At 41.3% G+C, this 20,756-nt stretch overlaps 13 non-coding genes across 13 annotated transcripts; all 13 read right to left on the bottom strand.

The window, feature by feature from the left end:
* Nucleotides 1-3,079: 3,079 nt before the first annotated feature.
* LOC143985172 (small nucleolar RNA U3) lies at nt 3,080-3,288 on the bottom strand. The gene has a single exon (XR_013275469.1). It is a non-coding gene; the product is annotated as a small nucleolar RNA U3 (small nucleolar RNA).
* A 689-nt stretch (nt 3,289-3,977) lies between these two features.
* On the bottom strand, nt 3,978-4,193 carry LOC143985250 (small nucleolar RNA U3). Its single transcript, XR_013275533.1, has one exon. It is a non-coding gene; the product is annotated as a small nucleolar RNA U3 (small nucleolar RNA).
* Nucleotides 4,194-10,920: 6,727 nt separating this feature from the next.
* On the bottom strand, nt 10,921-11,135 carry LOC143984763 (small nucleolar RNA U3). The gene has a single exon (XR_013275116.1). It is a non-coding gene; the product is annotated as a small nucleolar RNA U3 (small nucleolar RNA).
* Nucleotides 11,136-11,826: 691 nt separating this feature from the next.
* On the bottom strand, nt 11,827-12,041 carry LOC143984895 (small nucleolar RNA U3). The gene has a single exon (XR_013275231.1). It is a non-coding gene; the product is annotated as a small nucleolar RNA U3 (small nucleolar RNA).
* A 690-nt stretch (nt 12,042-12,731) lies between these two features.
* Nucleotides 12,732-12,946, bottom strand: LOC143984740 (small nucleolar RNA U3). The gene has a single exon (XR_013275096.1). It is a non-coding gene; the product is annotated as a small nucleolar RNA U3 (small nucleolar RNA).
* A 690-nt stretch (nt 12,947-13,636) lies between these two features.
* Nucleotides 13,637-13,851, bottom strand: LOC143984739 (small nucleolar RNA U3). The gene has a single exon (XR_013275095.1). It is a non-coding gene; the product is annotated as a small nucleolar RNA U3 (small nucleolar RNA).
* Nucleotides 13,852-14,540: 689 nt separating this feature from the next.
* On the bottom strand, nt 14,541-14,755 carry LOC143984892 (small nucleolar RNA U3). The gene has a single exon (XR_013275230.1). It is a non-coding gene; the product is annotated as a small nucleolar RNA U3 (small nucleolar RNA).
* Nucleotides 14,756-15,445: 690 nt separating this feature from the next.
* Nucleotides 15,446-15,660, bottom strand: LOC143984738 (small nucleolar RNA U3). The gene has a single exon (XR_013275094.1). It is a non-coding gene; the product is annotated as a small nucleolar RNA U3 (small nucleolar RNA).
* Nucleotides 15,661-16,353: 693 nt separating this feature from the next.
* LOC143985045 (small nucleolar RNA U3) lies at nt 16,354-16,568 on the bottom strand. The gene has a single exon (XR_013275359.1). It is a non-coding gene; the product is annotated as a small nucleolar RNA U3 (small nucleolar RNA).
* Nucleotides 16,569-17,259: 691 nt separating this feature from the next.
* Nucleotides 17,260-17,474, bottom strand: LOC143984737 (small nucleolar RNA U3). Its single transcript, XR_013275093.1, has one exon. It is a non-coding gene; the product is annotated as a small nucleolar RNA U3 (small nucleolar RNA).
* Nucleotides 17,475-18,160: 686 nt separating this feature from the next.
* On the bottom strand, nt 18,161-18,375 carry LOC143985247 (small nucleolar RNA U3). Its single transcript, XR_013275530.1, has one exon. It is a non-coding gene; the product is annotated as a small nucleolar RNA U3 (small nucleolar RNA).
* A 693-nt stretch (nt 18,376-19,068) lies between these two features.
* Nucleotides 19,069-19,283, bottom strand: LOC143985195 (small nucleolar RNA U3). The gene has a single exon (XR_013275489.1). It is a non-coding gene; the product is annotated as a small nucleolar RNA U3 (small nucleolar RNA).
* A 690-nt stretch (nt 19,284-19,973) lies between these two features.
* Nucleotides 19,974-20,188, bottom strand: LOC143984736 (small nucleolar RNA U3). The gene has a single exon (XR_013275092.1). It is a non-coding gene; the product is annotated as a small nucleolar RNA U3 (small nucleolar RNA).
* Nucleotides 20,189-20,756: the final 568 nt, after the last annotated feature.

Raw genomic sequence — 20,756 nt, 5'->3', positions numbered from 1 at the left:
ATTCTTCTAGGAGCAGGAGCCTAAGATCATGTCTGAGATGGGTCAGTCTTACGGATAAGGACGGTGTGGTGTGGAGTTTGTTTTGTGCCTCTGTGTCAGCAATTGCTGTAGTTAGCTCGTTTAATCACTGCAGCCTCCGCCTCTTTGCCCTCGCTCCCAGCTGTACCAGAATTTCCTGTATAAATGCCTTATGGACATTCCATAATACACAGTTATCTCTAACTGAACCATCATTATGATCAAAAAATTCCCGAAGGCGGGTATGTACAGTGTCTCTAGAGTCCTTCTGTTGAAGAAGATAAGAGTTAAGTTTCCATAATGGACTCCTCTGCACCACTGTTGGATTGGCAATGGATAACACCACTGGGGCATGGTCCGCCCAAGATATTTTGCCAATGGAGACAGATTTCGACAATAATAATACTCTTTGATCAACTAAAAACAGGTCTATTCGCGTGTAGACCCGGTGGGGTGAAGCGAAAAAAGTGAAATCCCGTTCAGCCGCATGGAAGCAGCGCCAAGCATCATACAAATTGTTGTTGTGAATGGAGGGTAGTAGTTTAGCCGCCTTTCGGTGGGAAGTCGAGGTGGAATCGCACGTCGGGTCTGGAGTGGCGTTAAAGTCTCTGCATATCACTAATAAACCTTTTTGGATCTTCCGGATTTTTCTAATAAGTTTGTTGAAGAAATGCACTTGGTGCACATTAGGGTAGTATACGGTGGCGATCGTGTAGGTGGAAGAATTCACTTCACAGACCAGGATCAAGAATCTGCCTTTTGGATCTTTAACCTCTAGGTGCAGCTTAAACGCCACCGTATCTCTAATAGCCATGAGAACACCTCTAGACTTGGAGTCAGCGTTGGCTGTAAAGACATAGGGATAGTTGCTATGTGAGCATTTGGGGGGAGCCGAGGAGTTAAAGTGTGTCTCCTGAGCGCAGACAATATCACTGTTGTGGAGTAAAGCTTCCCGCCATAAGGATTTCCGCTTTGCGGGATGGTTCAGAGAAGTAAGATGCCAATGGTCTGGGTTTTCTGTCATCCTGGTCTCCTGAAGGTTCGCAAAGAGACCTGCTTCTGTTGCAGGTAGACATCTCGTGGAAAAGAAACGTAACATATTAGGAAAAAAGAAAGTAAGTAAACATGTAAAAACGTAAAAAAGAAACATAGTCCAGTGCAGCTGAGCACCAAACAGGGTGCTCCTCTAAGTGAATAACAAGTCACCCGCAGTCAGCGGGCAACTGCTGCTATTTGTGGGGGTTTAGTCCGACCGTACAGGTCACGGCCCTACACTCCAGGGATACAGAGTTTCTTATGACCATCCGATAGGCTCATGTATGAGAACGAGCATTTTTGCCAGTTACCTCTTACCAGTCCCTGTCAACTTGTCTGGGTGTGCTGGTGGATGGGGAAGTGATCACATCCTCAGGAAGAATATCCCATTCTCGCAGGAGAGCAATACCCTCCTCTAAAGAAGAGATCGCATATGTGCGATTATCACGTGTCACTACAAGCTTCGTGGGGTGACCCCATTTGTATGCAACTTTGTGGTTCCGGAGAACTTTTGTAACAGTGTTCAGGTTCCTCCTTTTCTGTAGGGTGTATTGGGACAGATCTACAAAAAACTGCAAGTTCTGATACTGTGGGGGAATGACCTCCTGCTTTCTCATGTACAACACGAGGCTTTCTTTAACGTGAAAGAAGTGTAGGCGAAGGAGAACATCCCGTGGTATTTGCTCAGACAAATGGGAAGGCTTAGGTAGCCGGTGTATTCTATCAATGATAACATCAAGATCCGTAAGCTCAGGAATGAGGGTTTTAAAGAGCGTTGTAGCATAGGAGTTCAGGTCAGATTGTTGCACTGATTCGGGGATACCCCTTATTTTCAGGTTGTTTCTCCTAGACCTGTCTTCCAAATCGGCCAATTTCGCCTTAACCCATGCAGTGTCACTTTCTTTTTCCTCATACACATCGACCAGATAGTTAATCGTATCGGCGTATTCGCCCATTTTTACCTCAATGTGATCTACCCTTTCACCCAGTTCATGAATATCCCGATTAAACTTGTGCATGCAGGATGCCATATCTGATTGTATGGTACTTCTAAGGGACAGCAGCATGTCTTTTAACACAGTGTCCATCACAGGCTGATTCTGTGTAGGGAAAGATTCGATCGATTCCGGCATGTCCCTCGTGTCATCTCCGGACTCGGGGCCTGGGCTATCCAATGTGTGCAATCCGTTGCCATCCAGCCTGGGTCTGGACTTAACTGGGCTCCGGGTTGCTGGGGAAGGCGGGGAGGAGGGTCGGGAATCGGGTGAAAGTGTCATTTTAGCAGGATTCCCTGTCTTAATGTGATGTCTTGCTGCTGGGGCTGCAGGGACAGAGTAGGCCTCAGCACCATCTTGCATACCCTCCATAGCTTTCATGAGGAAGAAGTCCGTAAAGCGGTGCGGGCGCCTTGGGTTCCGCCGTTTGCTAGGCATGGTCACGACTGTTGCCCAAGCTAAATCGCCGGTTTTTGGAGTGAAATCGGTGGTCGGATTGTTCGCTAATAGACGCTTAATCCCTGAAGCGCTGGAGCTCTGGATCTATGCGACCATCCGGCTCCGCTGCAGGCCACGCCCCCTGCCAAGCAAAGTTTTAACAGCACCTCACAGTCTTGTTCAGTGCAGTAACAGGAGAAACTAAAACGCAGATGGAGTATTTTTGTTTCCACCTCTTTAAAAACAGAATGGTCTGGCATGTTTCTTTTGCGTCCGAAAGAATGGTTTGTCAGTGATGACAGTATTTTCTTTATCTTTTTAACATATAAAGCACCAGAATTTTTCCTTGGGTTCCGTGAGCGTTGTTTCAGTTTTGCAATTCCTCCAAGCGCAGAAGCCAAAGGAAAAACATTGGCAGCTACTGCGTGTCACACTGCAAATAATCTTCCCACATAGAAGTATAATGTCATTTTTTTCCTTTCCATCTGGCAATTACTAAAAAAAAAAAAAGCATAGTTTTCAAAACAGACAAAAACACAAACTTGCATACTCAGCTGTTTTTGAAACAAAAATAGACATTTAGCATTCAAACAACCACTCTGAATGAGTTCCCGCCAGCCATCTTCCCATCAGGAACCAAGTCATCAAATGGTGGCAGCATCTGCAGAGAGCAGCACTACCAACAACAGTTCTAATGAGACAAGAACCCTAAAATTCATCATCGTGGAAAGTGAGTATGGACACTTTCGAGCACATTTCTCCCATTGCATTCTACAGAAATGACCACTGAAAGTATAGTCCTACTTTGACAAAGCAAAGATTTCAGCAACATTTTAATCACTATTCCTTCAACAAATTGTGAACATGTTTGTCAACCTCCAATGTAAACTACTTGTAGAAATCAAGTATTAATAATTAATATGCCTGTTTGCCAATGTCCTATTCTAAAGAAAAATAATTTTGCAATTCTTTTCTCTCAAATTGTAACATTTCTTGATGCCTTATATTGGCTATCTTAATTCTTTTGGATGTCCTTTTGGTAAGCCGAGCAAAGTTTTAACAGCACCTCACAGTCTTATTCAGCGCAGTAACAGGAGAAACTAAAACACAGATGGAGTATTTTTGTTTCCACCTCTTTAAAAACAGAATGGTCTGGCATGTTTCTTTTGCTTCGGAAAGAATGGGTTGTCAGTGATGACAGTATTTTCTTTATCTTTTTAACATATAAAGCACCATAATTTTTCCTTGGGTTCCGTGAGCGTTGTTTCAGTTTTGCAATTCCTCCAAGCGCAGAAGCCAAAGGAAAAACATTGGCAGCTACTGCTTGCCACACTGCAAATAACCTTCCCACATAGAAGTATAATGTCATTTTTTACCTTTCCATCTGGCAATTACAAAAAAAAAAAAAGCATAGTTTTCAAAATAGACCAAAACACAAACTTGCAAACTCAGCTGTTTTTGAAACAAAAATAGACATTTAGCATTCAAACAACCACTCTGAATAAGTTCCCGCCAGCCACCACCCCTGTCAGGAAAGATGACCAAGCCATCAAATGGTGACAGCATCTGCAGAGAGCGGCACTGCCAACAGCAGTCCTAATGAGACAAGAACCCTAAAATTCATCATCGTGGAAGGTGAGTATGGACACTTTCAAGCACATTTCTCCCTTTGCATTCTACAGAAATGACCACTGAAAGTATAGTCCTACTTTGACAAAGCAAAGATTTCAGCAACATTTTAATCACTATTCCTTCAACAAATTGTGAACATGTTTGTCAAAATCCAATGTAAACTACTTGTAGAAATCAAGTAGTAATAATTAATATGCCTGTTTGCCAATGTCCTATTCTAAAGAAAAATAATTTTGCAATTATTTTCTCTCAAATTGTAACATTTCATGATGCCTTATATTGGCTATCTTGATTCTTTTGGATGTCCTTTTGGTAAGCCAAAGAAAGTTTTTTTTTTTTAATAAAATTTTATTGAAAAAAGAGTGCATCACAGAGTGACATAATCAGCAAGTACAGAGGGTTTTTTTTTTTTTTCCGTATAACATACAAGTCATATACAATATCAAAGTAGGTCACGCAGTGGTGTATAAGCACCGATATCTTACATCTAAATGAAGAGTATCCCTCTCCCTAACAAAACAGAAGAACACGAGGAAGACATGGCTGGATGGATCTGCTAAACATAGGGCACTAAACTAACCTCGGATGGAGATCAAGGTGATCTATAATTGAAGAGAGAAGCTGGGAGCGGGGGCGACCAAATTTGTTGGTCTATTATAGATAGTTATCCAGTAGCAAATAGGGTCATGGTTGGTAAGGTCCATTGTAGACAAAGGTAAGTTTATCGAGCTGTGCATGTTCTTGAGGAGTAAGCTGCGCCATAATGAAAAGGTCCCATCTGTTGTGGAAGTGTTGTAAGGCTTTCTGGTGGGCCAGATTGGTGTTAAGTTTGTCACGAAAGAGAATCTGTAGGAGATCCCTTTTGACCTGGGGGATGGAGGGTTTGGATGCAGATGTCCAATTGGCTAGTATGGCCCTTCTTGCTAGCAGGAGGCAGATCAAGGCCCAGTTCTTGCCTGGTGGGCTGGGAACGGTGGACCATAGAAGCAATGTATCGTCCCAGTGCCCGAAGATAAGGAGTAGCGGGTCTTTGGGAAGCTTTAGCAATGTGATCTGGAATACATATGCCAGGATTCGGTCCCAAAATGCAGAGATATAGGAGCAAGTCCAGAAGCGGTGTGAGAGAGAAGGCTTAGGTTGTTGGCACAGTAGGCATAATAAGGTGGAGGTTGAACGGAGGTGGGAGGTCGGGAGAAAGGGAATATGTGCACGGTGAGCGATTTTCAGCTGGGTTTCCCTCCAAGATTCATTGGGAACCAGGTTATATACGGAGTTAAGGCCTTGCAAGATCTTGTCCACTATGTCTTCAACTGGAAAGTCTTTTGCCCAATTTGACATTGAGGATGAAGCCAGAGATGGAGTTGTTTTTAAAAGTAGAGGTTTATAGATGTCGGATATTTTGTAGGTGCCTTTTTTTATGAGTGTCTCAAGGAATGATGAAGTAAATCTCGTGGAGTCGTTCCTGCAGGACTTGCGAAGAAAACTGCTACATTGACTATATTGGAAAGCAGAAACATCTGGGAGAGAAAATTTGGTGGCTAGGGAACTAAATGATGTTATCCGGCCGGAATCAGGATCACACAGGGAGAAGAAGGTATCAAGACCCTTTTGTCGCCACATATCATAGGGTTGGCGTTCCAGACCCGGGGAAATTCGGGTTTCCTTGAATTGGGAGGAATTTGGAAATGAAAGGAGAGAGTCTGAGACTTTTCCTCGCCTCCCTCCAGGCAATAGCGGTGTCTCTCAACAAAAGATTATGCTGATGCTTAGTTGGTAGAGATTTCCATTTACAGTGAAGAAGGGCTGTAAGGGAGTAGGGGTGGACCATTGCAGTTTCCAGCTGATAGTTGGAGCATTGGGATTTTTGGGTATCCAATCCAGGCTCACTCGCAGAAGACAAGCTAGGTTATACAATCTAAGGTTTGGAAGACTAATACCACCTTCGGTCCTGGGGAGATGAAGTTTTGAAAAGGCTATGCGTGGTCGTTTGTTTCGCCATATAAATTTCGATATTGCAGAGTTCAAAGTTTTGGAATCTTTGTGTCTGATAAGTAAAGGTATCGTTAGGAGGGGGTATAGCAGGCGTGCGAAACTGACTATTTTTACTAAGTGGCATCTTCCCAGGAGCGAAAGGGGCAGATCCATCCAGTTCTCCAGGTCCAGAGTAATTTTGGCAAAGAGGGGAGGGTAATTCAGATGGTAGAGAGAGGAAGGGAGTTTTCCTATCTTGATTCCCAGGTAGGTAATATGCGACTTTGCTATCGTGAAGATGGATTTTTGGGCCCATGCCGGAGGAGGGAGATTGCCAAGGGGCAATATCTCGCTTTTGGAGTAATTTATGCGTAAACCAGAACAGTTTCTGAATTGGTCGAAAATGAGGACATCGTCTGCAAACAGAGAGGTCCTCAATTCCTGCTCCCCTATTTTTGCCGTGGATCGGGGCTACTGTTAGCAGATATCTGGAAAGTGGTTCCAGAGCTAAATTGAATAGGAGAGGGGATAGGGGGCAGCCCTGTCTCGTGCCTTTATGTAGACGGAACTCGTTGGACAGGAGGCCTTTACTCAGAACCATGGAAAGCCAATCGAAACTCACGTTGTCAAAAGCCTTTTCGGCATCAAGAGTAATAATAGCAAAGTCCCCATTAGGGTTGCATCTGGCGTGTTCCAGTGCCATCATCACTTTTCTGATATTGATCGTTGCCGTTCTGCCCTTCACAAAGCCTGATTGGGCAGGATGGATCAGAGAAGGGATGATGTCAGCCAGTCTCGTGGCTACTATTTTGGAGAGGATTTTGACATCGAGATTCAGGAGTAAGATAGGCCTATATGAGCCAGGTTCTTTCGGGTCCTTCCCCTTCTTTTCTAGTAATTTAACTATTGCCTGGTTCCCCGTGGGTAAATAGGGGCCACCTGACCATATGTGTTGATAAACATTTTCAAGCGTGGGTGCCAGGAGCGAGTTTAGAGATTTGTAAAATTTGCCTGTTAGACCATCTGGGCCGGGTGCTTTAGAGGAGGCTAGATTACGGATCGTGTTGGTTATTTCCGTAAGAGTGATGGGGGCATTAAGAGAATCTAGTTGAGATGAGGATATTCGGGTCAGTGTCACTTTGTCTAGGAAGTTGTGTGCCGTGGGCTTTTCAATGGGGTCAGCAGCATATAGTGCAGAATAATAGCGCAGCATGGCCGAGTTTATGCCGTTTTGCGTGGTTGTGATGGAGCCATCCGGCTCCCCGATAGCGGGCATGATAGTCGGGCGGTAGGGTCCCTTGCAGAGCCAGGCTAGCAGTTTGCCAGCTTTGTTCCTGAATTTGTGAAGAGTGGCATCGAAGTGTGCTCTCTTAATTGATTCCAGGGTGTCGGCACAGGTGTCAAATGAGTGCTCATTGAGCCTGATGGAGTCTGGAACTGGAGGTGTTGTAGTTGAGGTATGCGTTCTTTTTGAAGGAAGATGCATAAGAAACGATGCGTCCCCGAAGGAAAGCTTTCCCTGCGTCCCATAACAGATTGGGGTTGTCAGCGTGGTCCGCATTCATTTGTGTGTAAAGCCTCCACTCTTTTGTAATATATGTTTGGAAATCCGCATTATGTTGGAGGAAGGAGGGGAAACGCCAGATTTTGGGATGTGGGTGGATGTCAGGGGACTCTAGAGTCACGGATATGGGAGCATGATCGGAGATAGCAATATCGTGAATCTCCGCTTCCGGGATTAAGGGGAGTAGATCGTGAGAGCAGAGTATGTAGTCGATCCTGGTGAAAACATTGTGTGAGTGTGAGTAGAAGGAGAATTCCCTGTCAGTCGGGTGGTGCAACCGTCATACGTCATGGAAGTGTAGGGATTCCACAGTCGCTGCTAGCATTGTGGCGTTTGAGGGAGTCGGGGGTGGGATAAGACGCAGTTTCAGGGATTTATCATCTAGCGGGTGAACCACGGAATTAAAATCTCCCCCAACGACCTGGGGAAGTTGAGGATAGCGCAGTAGCCAAGTGGTTAGCGTATTGAAAAATTGCTTCGTGGGGCTATTTGGGGCATAAATGTTGGATATCACCATTTCCCTAGTCCCTATTATGACACGAATAGAGAGCAGTCTGCCCTGGGCATCCGTGTCTGTAGAAAGGATTTTACATGGGAGATGTTTGTGAATGAGGATGAGGACACCTGCTTTACGGCCTAGGGCCTCTGAGCCCGCTACCGTTCCTACCCATAGTTTCTTCATCCGGACGAAGTCGGGTGATGAGAGGTGGGTCTCCTGAAGTAATGTTACATCTGCCTTGAGCAGCTTGAGATGACGAAGGACCTTCATTCTTTTAAAAGGGGAATGAAGGCCCCTCACATTCCATGAGACTATCCGCAGCATGGTGGGATTATAACGGGGGTATGGTTTACAAGTAGTAAAGCTATTGAGGCGTGGGCTCTTGGGGATAGTAGGGGGCCATGACCTGCACTGAAGCACATCTGCAGGACCTTAAAAGGGGGGGTGTCGGAGGAATTTGCACTGGTAGTAGGCTCAGTGGGGAGAAGGAGAGGAAAAGAGGGAGGGGGGAAGGATTGGGATTGTAACCAGATGTATAACAAGCAGAGAAACACATATATATTATCCAACTTCGCTTTTTTCTGCATGGGGATCACTGTGAAGACCAGCTCCCATAACCTGCCAGGTATCTATCGTGAGGGCTTCCGCCCCTCCGAGAGGGATAAGGGAAGAACGGCAGTGCAGGGGGGAGATCATAACGTGTGAACAGGTCTGCACAGAGATAACCAGGGAAGGAAGACATGTGCATGTACATGTAAAAAAACAGAACCTTAAGAAATCATGAAACATATATAACCGTATTAGGTAACATAGCCATTGAGCTACCGAACATGAGAGAAGCATAAAATAAACGAACAGAAAGATATCAAAAAGAGAGGAAAAAAAGAGATCAGGATGCAGGCTAGTGCATCCCCATAGCCGTTTGACTGGTAACAGACAAATACCTGAGAGGTGTGGACGGTCCAGGAGGGAAAGTCCAAATTCAGTGCACCTTACCCAGGGAGGACGGGTGGCCAAACATGGCCGCAAAGAAGGAGAGATTGTGCATTAGGACAACGGTGGCATCGTCGCCCCTCAACGTGCGGTCAAGCCGTGCTGTGTTGGACCTGAGGCACTGAAGCGCTTGGGGGCTTCGTTGATCCAGGGCTCAGTTGATTGGGGGGCTTTGGGCCTGGGGCTGAGATGAGAGCCTGAGCGTGACGATTTCAGAAAGGATGATGCCTCGTCTGGGTCTTGAAAGGAAAGTTGCTCACCGGAGGGAGTTTTGATCCGCAGAGTGGCCGGGAATGCCAAGGTGAACTTGAGTTGTCGCTGGAGGAGTTCTGCGCAGATATGCTGGAAAGCTTTGCGATTTTTAGAGACGTCCACAGAGTAGTCGGCAAAAATCAGAATTTTGACTCCATCTATCTGCAGGGATCTGGACTGTCGGTAGTGCTGCAGTATGGCGGCTTTGTCTGAGTAATTGAGGTACTTGGCTATAATCGGACATGGGGATTTGCGCTCAGAGTTAAAGGCTCCCACACGATGTGCACGTTCCACGGTGCATGGGCCTCCCAGACCCAGTGCTTCAGGGATACGACGAGCACAGAGTTCCGTTAATGCAGACTGTTGAAGCGATTCGGGTATTCCTACAAATCGCAGGTTGCTCCTCCTGGACCTATTTTCAAGGTCATCGAGCTTTTCCAGTATATACTTGTTCGTTCTGTCTTGGCCATGTTCCAGAGATTGTGTCTGGTAGAGTTCTTCCTCAATAGTTGAGATACGGTGTTCTGCTTCATTCAATCTAGAAGCATGTTCCCCTAGATGGGCTTGGATATCCTGCATGCCTGAGCTGACAGCCTTCTCCACTGATGCTGCAATCATAGGGGAGAGGAGAGCAGCTACAGCCTGAGCCAGGAGTTCAGTGTGGTGATCCTGTGCTGGTGGAGGTATGTGAGGCTGCTGCATAAAATGGGCTGTTTCAGGGCCAGGTGTGGGTGAGGGGACCTGGGGCTGCTGAGGTAGTGGGTCTCTCAGAGTAGGTTGTACTGCAGGCTGTTCTCCTACCTCCATCGCTGGCGCCATCTCCGCGAGCTGGGCCGCACAGGCCGGATCCATGTAGGCCGAAGCCGGGGCCTCGATTTGCGGCAGGGTGTGTGCGTATGATCGTGGCTGGTTTTTTTTTTATCCTCAACAAACCGGTCCATCTCGTGGCCTTGTGGAGAAGACAGCTGGAGTTAGCAGGGGCGAAAAAAGCTGCTTTTATATGCCAGTTTGGAGGACGGTTTGCGGGAGCTGTGAGGAGAGACAGTTACTCCATGCGGCGCCGGAACCGGAAGCCCAAACAAAGTTTTAACAGCACCTCACAGTCTTGTTCAGCGCAGTAACAGGAGAAACTAAAACACAGATGGAGTATTTTTGTTTCCACCTCTTTAAAAACAGAATGGTCTGGCATGTTTCTTTTGCTTCCGAAAGAATGGTTTGTCAGTGATGACAGTATTTTCTTTATCTTTTTAACATATAAAGCGCCATAATTTTTCCTTGGGTTCCGTGAGCGTTGTTTCAGTTTTGCAATTCCTCCAAGCGCAGAAGCCAAAGGAAAAACATTGGCAGCTACTGCGTGTCACACTGCAAATAATCTTCCCACACAGAAGTATAATGTCATTTTTTTCCTTTCCATCTGGCAATTACAAAAAAAAAAAAAAAGCATAGTTTTCAAAATAGACCAAAACACAAACTTGCAAACTCAGCTGTTTTTAAAACAAAAATAGACATTTAGCATTCAAACAACCACTCTGAATGAGTTCCCGCCAGCCATCTTCCCATCAGGAAAGATGACCAAGTCATCAAATGGTGGCAGCATCTGCAGAGAGCAGCACTGCCAACAGCAGTCCTAATGAGACAAGAACCCTAAAATTCATCATCGTGGAAGGTGAGTATGGACACTTTCAAGCACATTTCTCCCTTTGCATTCTACAGAAATGATCCCTGAAAATATAGTCCTACCTTGACAAATCAAAGATTTCAGCAACATTTTAATCACTATTCCTTCAACAAATTGTGAACATGTTTGTCAAAATCCAATGTAAACTACTTGTAGAAATCAAGTAGTAATAATTAATATGCCTGTTTGCCAATGTCCTATTCTAAAGAAAAATAATTTTGCAATTCTTTTCTCTCAAATTGTAACATTTCTTGATGCCTTATATTGGCTATCTTGATTCTTTTGGATGTCCTTTTGGTAAGCCGAGCAAAGTTTTAACAGCACCTCACAGTCTTGTTCAGCGCAGTAACAGGAGAAACTAAAACACAGATGGAGTATTTTTGTTTCCACCACTTTAAAAACAGAATGGTCTGGCATGTTTCTTTTGCTTCCGAAAGAATGGTTTGTCAGTGATGACAGTATTTTCTTTATCTTTTTAACATATAAAGCACCATCATTTTTCCTTGGGTTCCGTGAGCGTTGTTTCAGTTTTGCAATTCCTCCAAGCGCAGAAGCCAAAGGAAAAACATTGGCAGCTACTGCGTGTCACACTGCAAATAATCTTCCCACATAGAAGTATAATGTCATTTTTTTCCTTTCCATCTGACAAATACAAAAAAAAAAAAAAAGCATAGTTTTCAAAATAGACAAAAACACAAACTTGCAAACTCAGCTGTTTTTAAAACAAAAATAGACATTTAGCATTCAAACAACCACTCTGAATGAGTTCCCGCCAGCCATCTTCCCATCAGGAAAGATGACCAAGTCATCAAATGGTGGCAGCATCTGCAGAGAGCAGCACTGCCAACAGCAGTCCTAATGAGACAAGAACCCTAAAATTCATCAACGTGGAAGGTGAGTATGGACACTTTCGAGCACATTTCTCCCTTTGCATTCTACAGAAATGATCCCTGAAAATATAGTCCTACCTTGACAAATCAAAGATTTCAGCAACATTTTAATCACTATTCCTTCAACAAATTGTGAACATGTTTGTCAAAATCCAATGTAAACTACTTGTAGAAATCAAGTAGTAATAATTAATATGCCTGTTTACCAATGTCCTATTCTAAAGAAAAATAATTTTGCAATTCTTTTCTCTCAAATTGTAACATTTCTTGATGCCTTATATTGGCTATCTTGATTCTTTTGGATGTCCTTTTGGTAAGCCGAGCAAAGTTTTAACAGCACCTCACAGTCTTGTTCAGCGCAGTAACAGGAGAAACTAAAACACAGATGGAGTATTTTTGTTTCCACCACTTTAAAAACAGAATGGTCTGGCATGTTTCTTTTGCTTCCGAAAGAATGGTTTGTCAGTGATGACAGTATTTTCTTTATCTTTTTAACATATAAAGCACCATAATTTTCCCTTGGGTTCCGTGAGCGTTGTTTCAGTTTTGCAATTCCTCCAAGCGCAGAAGCCAAAGGAAAAACATCGGCAGCTACTGCGTGTCACACTGCAAATAATCTTCCCACATAGAAGTATAATGTCATTTTTTTCCTTTCCATCTGACAAATACAAAAAAAAAAAAAAGCATCGTTTTCAAAATAGACAAAAACACAAACTTGCAAACTCAGCTGTTTTTAAAACAAAAATAGACATTTAGCATTCAAACAACCACTCTGAATGAGTTCCCGCCAGCCATCTTCCCATCAGGAAAGATGACCAAGTCATCAAATGGTGGCAGCATCTGCAGAGAGCAGCACTGCCAACAGCAGTCCTAATGAGACAAGAACCCTAAAATTCATCATCGTGGAAGGTGAGTATGGACACTTTCGAGCACATTTCTCCCTTTGCATTCTACAGAAATGATCCCTGAAAATATAGTCCTACCTTGACAAATCAAAGATTTCAGCAACATTTTAATCACTATTCCTTCAACAAATTGTGAACATGTTTGTCAAAATCCAATGTAAACTACTTGTAGAAATCAAGTAGTAATAATTAATATGCCTGTTTGCCAATGTCCTATTCTAAAGAAAAATAATTTTGCAATTCTTTTCTCTCAAATTGTAACATTTCTTGATGCCTTATATTGGCTATCTTGATTCTTTTGGATGTCCTTTTGGTAAGCCGAGCAAAGTTTTAACAGCACCTCACAGTCTTGTTCAGCGCAGTAACAGGAGAAACTAAAACACAGATGGAGTATTTTTGTTTCCACCACTTTAAAAACAGAATGGTCTGGCATGTTTCTTTTGCTTCCGAAAGAATGGTTTGTCAGTGATGACAGTATTTTCTTTATCTTTTTAACATATAAAGCACCATAATTTTTCCTTGGGTTCCGTGAGCGTTGTTTCAGTTTTGCAATTCCTCCAAGCGCAGAAGCCAAAGGAAAAACATTGGCAGCTACTGCCTGTCACACTGCAAATAATCTTCCCACATAGAAGTATAATGTCATTTTTTTCCTTTCCATCTGACAAATACAAAAAAAAAAAAAAGCATAGTTTTCAAAATAGACAAAAACACAAACTTGCAAACTCAGCTGTTTTTAAAACAAAAATAGACATTTAGCATTCAAACAACCACTCTGAATGAGTTCCCGCCAGCCATCTTCCCATCAGGAAAGATGACCAAGTCATCAAATGGTGGCAGCATCTGCAGAGAGCAGCACTGCCAACAGCAGTCCTAATGAGACAAGAACCCTAAAATTCATCATCGTGGAAGGTGAGTATGGACACTTTCGAGCACATTTCTCCCTTTGCATTCTACAGAAATGATCCCTGAAAATATAGTCCTACCTTGACAAATCAAAGATTTCAGCAACATTTTAATCACTATTCCTTCAACAAATTGTGAACATGTTTGTCAAAATCCAATGTAAACTACTTGTAGAAATCAAGTAGTAATAATTAATATGCCTGTTTGCCAATGTCCTATTCTAAAGAAAAATAATTTTGCAATTCTTTTCTCTCAAATTGTAACATTTCTTGATGCCTTATATTGGCTATCTTGATTCTTTTGGATGTCCTTTTGGTAAGCCGAGCAAAATTTTAACAGCACCTCACAGTCTTGTTCAGCGCAGTAACAGGAGAAACTAAAACACAGATGGAGTATTTTTGTTTCCACCACTTTAAAAACAGAATGGTCTGGCATGTTTCTTTTGCTTCCGAAAGAATGGTTTGTCAGTGATGACAGTATTTTCTTTATCTTTTTAACATATAAAGCACCATAATTTTTCCTTGGGTTCCGTGAGCGTTGTTTCAGTTTTGCAATTCCTCCAAGCGCAGAAGCCAAAGGAAAAACATTGGCAGCTACTGCGTGTCACACTGCAAATAATCTTCCCACATAGAAGTATAATGTCATTTTTTTCCTTTCCATCTGACAAATACAAAAAAAAAAAAAGCATAGTTTTCAAAATAGACAAAAACACAAACTTGCAAACTCAGCTGTTTTTAAAACAAAAATAGACATTTAGCATTCAAACAACCACTCTGAATGAGTTCCCGCCAGCCATCTTCCCATCAGGAAAGATGACCAAGTCATCAAATGGTGGCAGCATCTGCAGAGAGCAGCACTGCCAACAGCAGTCCTAATGAGACAAGAACCCTAAAATTCATCAACGTGGAAGGTGAGTATGGACACTTTCGAGCACATTTCTCCCTTTGCATTCTACAGAAATGATCCCTGAAAATATAGTCCTACCTTGACAAATCAAAGATTTCAGCAACATTTTAATCACTATTCCTTCAACAAATTGTGAACATGTTTGTCAAAATCCAATGTAAACTACTTGTAGAAATCAAGTAGTAATAATTAATATGCCTGTTTGCCAATGTCCTATTCTAAAGAAAAATAATTTTGCAATTCTTTTCTCTCAAATTGTAACATTTCTTGATGCCTTATATTGGCTATCTTGATTCTTTTGGATGTCGTTTTGGTAAGCCGAGCAAAGTTTTAACAGCACCTCACAGTCTTGTTCAGCGCAGTAACAGGAGAAACTAAAACACAGATGGAGTATTTTTGTTTCCACCACTTTAAAAACAGAATGGTCTGGCATGTTTCTTTTGCTTCCGAAAGAATGGTTTGTCAGTGATGACAGTATTTTCTTTATCTTTTTAACATATAAAGCACCATAATTTTTCCTTGGGTTCCGTGAGCGTTGTTTCAGTTTTGCAATTCCTCCAAGCGCAGAAGCCAAAGGAAAAACATCGGCAGCTACTGCGTGTCACACTGCAAATAATCTTCCCACATAGAAGTATAATGTCATTTTTTTCCTTTCCATCTGACAAATACAAAAAAAAAAAAAAGCATCGTTTTCAAAATAGACAAAAACACAAACTTGCAAACTCAGCTGTTTTTAAAACAAAAATAGACATTTAGCATTCAAACAACCACTCTGAATGAGTTCCCGCCAGCCATCTTCCCATCAGGAAAGATGACCAAGTCATCAAATGGTGGCAGCATCTGCAGAGAGCAGCACTGCCAACAGCAGTCCTAATGAGACAAGAACCCTAAAATTCATCATCGTGGAAGGTGAGTATGGACACTTTCGAGCACATTTCTCCCTTTGCATTCTACAGAAATGATCCCTGAAAATATAGTCCTACCTTGACAAATCAAAGATTTCAGCAACATTTTAATCACTATTCCTTCAACAAATTGTGAACATGTTTGTCAAAATCCAATGTAAACTACTTGTAGAAATCAAGTAGTAATAATTAATATGCCTGTTTGCCAATGTCCTATTCTAAAGAAAAATAATTTTGCAATTCTTTTCTCTCAAATTGTAACATTTCTTGATGCCTTATATTGGCTATCTTGATTCTTTTGGATGTCCTTTTGGTAAGCCGAGCAAAGTTTTAACAGCACCTCACAGTCTTGTTCAGCGCAGTAACAGGAGAAACTAAAACACAGATGGAGTATTTTTGTTTCCACCACTTTAAAAACAGAATGGTCTGGCATGTTTCTTTTGCTTCCGAAAGAATGGTTTGTCAGTGATGACAGTATTTTCTTTATCTTTTTAACATATAAAGCACCATAATTTTTCCTTGGGTTCCGTGAGCGTTGTTTCAGTTTTGCAATTCCTCCAAGCGCAGAAGCCAAAGGAAAAACATTGGCAGCTACTGCCTGTCACACTGCAAATAATCTTCCCACATAGAAGTATAATGTAATTTTTTTCCTTTCCATCTGACAAATACAAAAAAAAAAAAGAAAAGCATAGTTTTCAAAATAGACAAAAACACAAACTTGCAAACTCAGCTGTTTTTAAAACAAAAATAGACATTTAGCATTCAAACAACCACTCTGAATGAGTTCCCGCCAGCCATCTTCCCATCAGGAAAGATGACCAAGTCATCAAATGGTGGCAGCATCTGCAGAGAGCAGCACTGCCAACAGCAGTCCTAATGAGACAAGAACCCTAAAATTCATCAACGTGGAAGGTGAGTATGGACACTTTCGAGCACATTTCTCCCTTTGCATTCTACAGAAATGATCCCTGAAACTATAGTCCTACCTTGACAAATCAAAGATTTCAGCAACATTTTAATCACTATTCCTTCAACAAATTGTGAACATGTTTGTCAAAATCCAATGTAAACTACTTGTAGAAATCAAGTAGTAATAATTAATATGCCTGTTTGCCAATGTCCTATTCTAAAGAAAAATAATTTTGCAATTCTTTTCTCTCAAATTGTAACATTTCTTGATGCCTTATATTGGCTATCTTGATTCTTTTGGATGTCCTTTTGGTAAGCCGAGCAAAGTTTTAACAGCACCTCACAGTCTTGTTCAGCGCAGTAACAGGAGAAACTAAAACACAGATGGAGTATTTTTGTTTCCACCACTTTAAAAACAGAATGGTCTGGCATGTTTCTTTTGCTTCCGAAAGAATGGTTTGTCAGTGATGACAGTATTTTCTTTATCTTTTTAACATATAAAGCACCATAATTTTTCCTTGGGTTCCGTGAGCGTTGTTTCAGTTTTGCAATTCCTCCAAGCGCAGAAGCCAAAGGAAAAACATTGGCAGCTACTGCGTGTCACACTGCAAATAATCTTCCCACATAGAAGTATAATGTCATTTTTTTCCTTTCCATCTGACAAATACAAAAAAAAAAAAAAAGCATAGTTTTCAAAATAGACAAAAACACAAACTTGCAAACTCAGCTGTTTTTAAAACAAAAATAGACATTTAGCATTCAAACAACCACTCTGAATGAGTTCCCGCCAGCCATCTTCCCATCAGGAAAGATGACCAAGTCATCAAATGGTGGCAGCATCTGCAGAGAGCAGCACTGCCAACAGCAGTCCTAATGAGACAAGAACCCTAAAATTCATCATCGTGGAAGGTGAGTATGGACACTTTCGAGCACATTTCTCCCTTTGCATTCTACAGAAATGATCCCTGAAAATATAGTCCTACCTTGACAAATCAAAGATTTCAGCAACATTTTAATCACTATTCCTTCAACAAATTGTGAACATGTTTGTCAAAATCCAATGTAAACTACTTGTAGAAATCAAGTAGTAATAATTAATATGCCTGTTTGCCAATGTCCTATTCTAAAGAAAAATAATTTTGCAATTCTTTTCTCTCAAATTGTAACATTTCTTGATGCCTTATATTGGCTATCTTGATTCTTTTGGATGTCCTTTTGGTAAGCCGAGCAAAGTTTTAACAGCACCTCACAGTCTTGTTCAGCGCAGTAACAGGAGAAACTAAAACACAGATGGAGTATTTTTGTTTCCACCACTTTAAAAACAGAATGGTCTGGCATGTTTCTTTTGCTTCCGAAAGAATGGTTTGTCAGTGATGACAGTATTTTCTTTATCTTTTTAACATATAAAGCACCATAATTTTTCCTTGGGTTCCGTGAGCGTTGTTTCAGTTTTGCAATTCCTCCAAGCGCAGAAGCCAAAGGAAAAACATTGGCAGCTACTGCGTGTCACACTGCAAATAATCTTCCCACATAGAAGTATAATGTCATTTTTTTCCTTTCCATCTGACAAATACAAAAAAAAAAAAAGAAAAGCATAGCTTTCAAAATTGCCAAAAACACAAACTCAGCTGTTTTTAAAACAAAAATAGACATTTAGCATTCAAACAACCACTCTGAATGAGTTCCCGCCAGCCACCTTCCCATCAGGAAAGATGACCAAGTCATCAAATGGTGGCAGCATCTGCAGAGAGAGGCACTGCCAACAGCAGTCCTAATGAGACAAGAACCCTAAAATTCACCAACGTGGAAGGTGAGTATGGACACTTTCGAGCACATTTCTCCCTTTGCATTCTACAGAAATGATCCCTGAAAATATAGTCCTACCTTGACAAATCAAAGATTTCAGCAACATTTTAATCACTATTCCTTCAACAAATTGTGAACATGTTTGTCAAAATCCAATGTAAACTACTTGTAGAAATCAAGTAGTAATAATTAATATGCCTGTTTGCCAATGTCCTATTCTAAAGAAAAATAATTTTGCAATTCTTTTCTCTCAAATTGTAACATTTCTTGATGCCTTATATTGGCTATCTTGATTCTTTTGGATGTCCTTTTGGTAAGCCGAGCAACGTTTTAACAGCACCTCACAGTCTTGTTCAGCGCAGTAACAGGAGAAACTAAAACACAGATGGAGTATTTTTGTTTCCACCACTTTAAAAACAGAATGGTCTGGCATGTTTCTTTTGCTTCCGAAAGAATGGTTTGTCAGTGATGACAGTATTTTCTTTATCTTTTTAACATATAAAGCACCATAATTTTTCCTTGGGTTCCGTGAGCGTTGTTTCAGTTTTGCAATTCCTCCAAGCGCAGAAGCCAAAGGAAAAACATTGGCAGCTACTGCCTGTCACACTGCAAATAATCTTCCCACATAGAAGTATAATGTAATTTTTTTCCTTTCCATCTGACAAATACAAAAAAAAAAAAGAAAAGCATAGTTTTCAAAATAGACAAAAACACAAACTTGCAAACTCAGCTGTTTTTAAAACAAAAATAGACATTTAGCATTCAAACAACCACTCTGAATGAGTTCCCGCCAGCCATCTTCCCATCAGGAAAGATGACCAAGTCATCAAATGGTGGCAGCATCTGCAGAGAGCAGCACTGCCAACAGCAGTCCTAATGAGACAAGAACCCTAAAATTCATCAACGTGGAAGGTGAGTATGGACACTTTCGAGAACATTTCTCCCTTTGCATTCTACAGAAATAATCCCTGAAACTATAGTCCTACCTTGACAAATCAAAGATTTCAGCAACATTTTAATCACTATTCCTTCAACAAATTGTGAACATGTTTGTCAAAATCCAATGTAAACTACTTGTAGAAATCAAGTAGTAATAATTAATATGCCTGTTTGCCAATGTCCTATTCTAAAGAAAAATAATTTTGCAATTCTTTTCTCTCAAATTGTAACATTTCTTGATGCCTTATATTGGCTATCTTGATTCTTTTGGATGTCCTTTTGGTAAGCCGAGCAAAGTTTTAACAGCACCTCACAGTCTTGTTCAGCGCAGTAACAGGAGAAACTAAAACACAGATGGAGTATTTTTGTTTCCACCACTTTAAAAACAGAATGGTCTGGCATGTTTCTTTTGCTTCCGAAAGAATGGTTTGTCAGTGATGACAGTATTTTCTTTATCTTTTTAACATATAAAGCACCATAATTTTTCCTTGGGTTCCGTGAGCGTTGTTTCAGTTTTGCAATTCCTCCAAGCGCAGAAGCCAAAGGAAAAACATTGGCAGCTACTGCGTGTCACACTGCAAATAATCTTCCCACATAGAAGTATAATGTCATTTTTTTCCTTTCCATCTGACAAATACAAAAAAAAAAAAAAACATAGTTTTCAAAATAGACAAAAACACAAACTTGCAAACTCAGCTGTTTTTAAAACAAAAATAGACATTTAGCATTCAAACAACCACTCTGAATGAGTTCCCGCCAGCCATCTTCCCATCAGGAAAGATGACCAAGTCATCAAATGGTGGCAGCATCTGCAGAGAGCAGCACTGCCAACAGCAGTCCTAATGAGACAAGAACCCTAAAATTCATCATCGTGGAAGGTGAGTATGGACACTTTCGAGCACATTTCTCCCTTTGCATTCTACAGAAATGATCCCTGAAAATATAGTCCTACCTTGACAAATCAAAGATTTCAGCAACATTTTAATCACTATTCCTTCAACAAATTGTGAACATGTTTGTCAAAATCCAATGTAAACTACTTGTAGAAATCAAGTAGTAATAATTAATATGCCTGTTTGCCAATGTCCTATTCTAAAGAAAAATAATTTTGCAATTCTTTTCTCTCAAATTGTAACATTTCTTGATGCCTTATATTGGCTATCTTGATTCTTTTGGATGTCCTTTTGGTAAGCCGAGCAAAGTTTTAACAGCACCTCACAGTCTTGTTCAGCGCAGTAACAGGAGAAACTAAAACACAGATGGAGTATTTTTGTTTCCACCACTTTAAAAACAGAATGGTCTGGCATGTTTCTTTTGCTTCCGAAAGAATGGTTTGTCAGTGATGACAGTATTTTCTTTATCTTTTTAACATATAAAGCACCATAATTTTTCCTTGGGTTCCGTGAGCGTTGTTTCAGTTTTGCAATTCCTCCAAGCGCAGAAGCCAAAGGAAAAACATTGGCAGCTACTGCGTGTCACACTGCAAATAATCTTCCCACATAGAAGTATAATGTCATT

Source organism: Lithobates pipiens, unplaced genomic scaffold (assembly GCF_037356315.1).
Source record: "Lithobates pipiens isolate NorthernLeopardFrog02 unplaced genomic scaffold, aLitPip1_a1.2 Scaffold_16, whole genome shotgun sequence".
NCBI lineage: Eukaryota > Metazoa > Chordata > Amphibia > Anura > Ranidae > Lithobates > Lithobates pipiens.
This window is presented reverse-complemented; position numbering and strand designations above follow the sequence as displayed.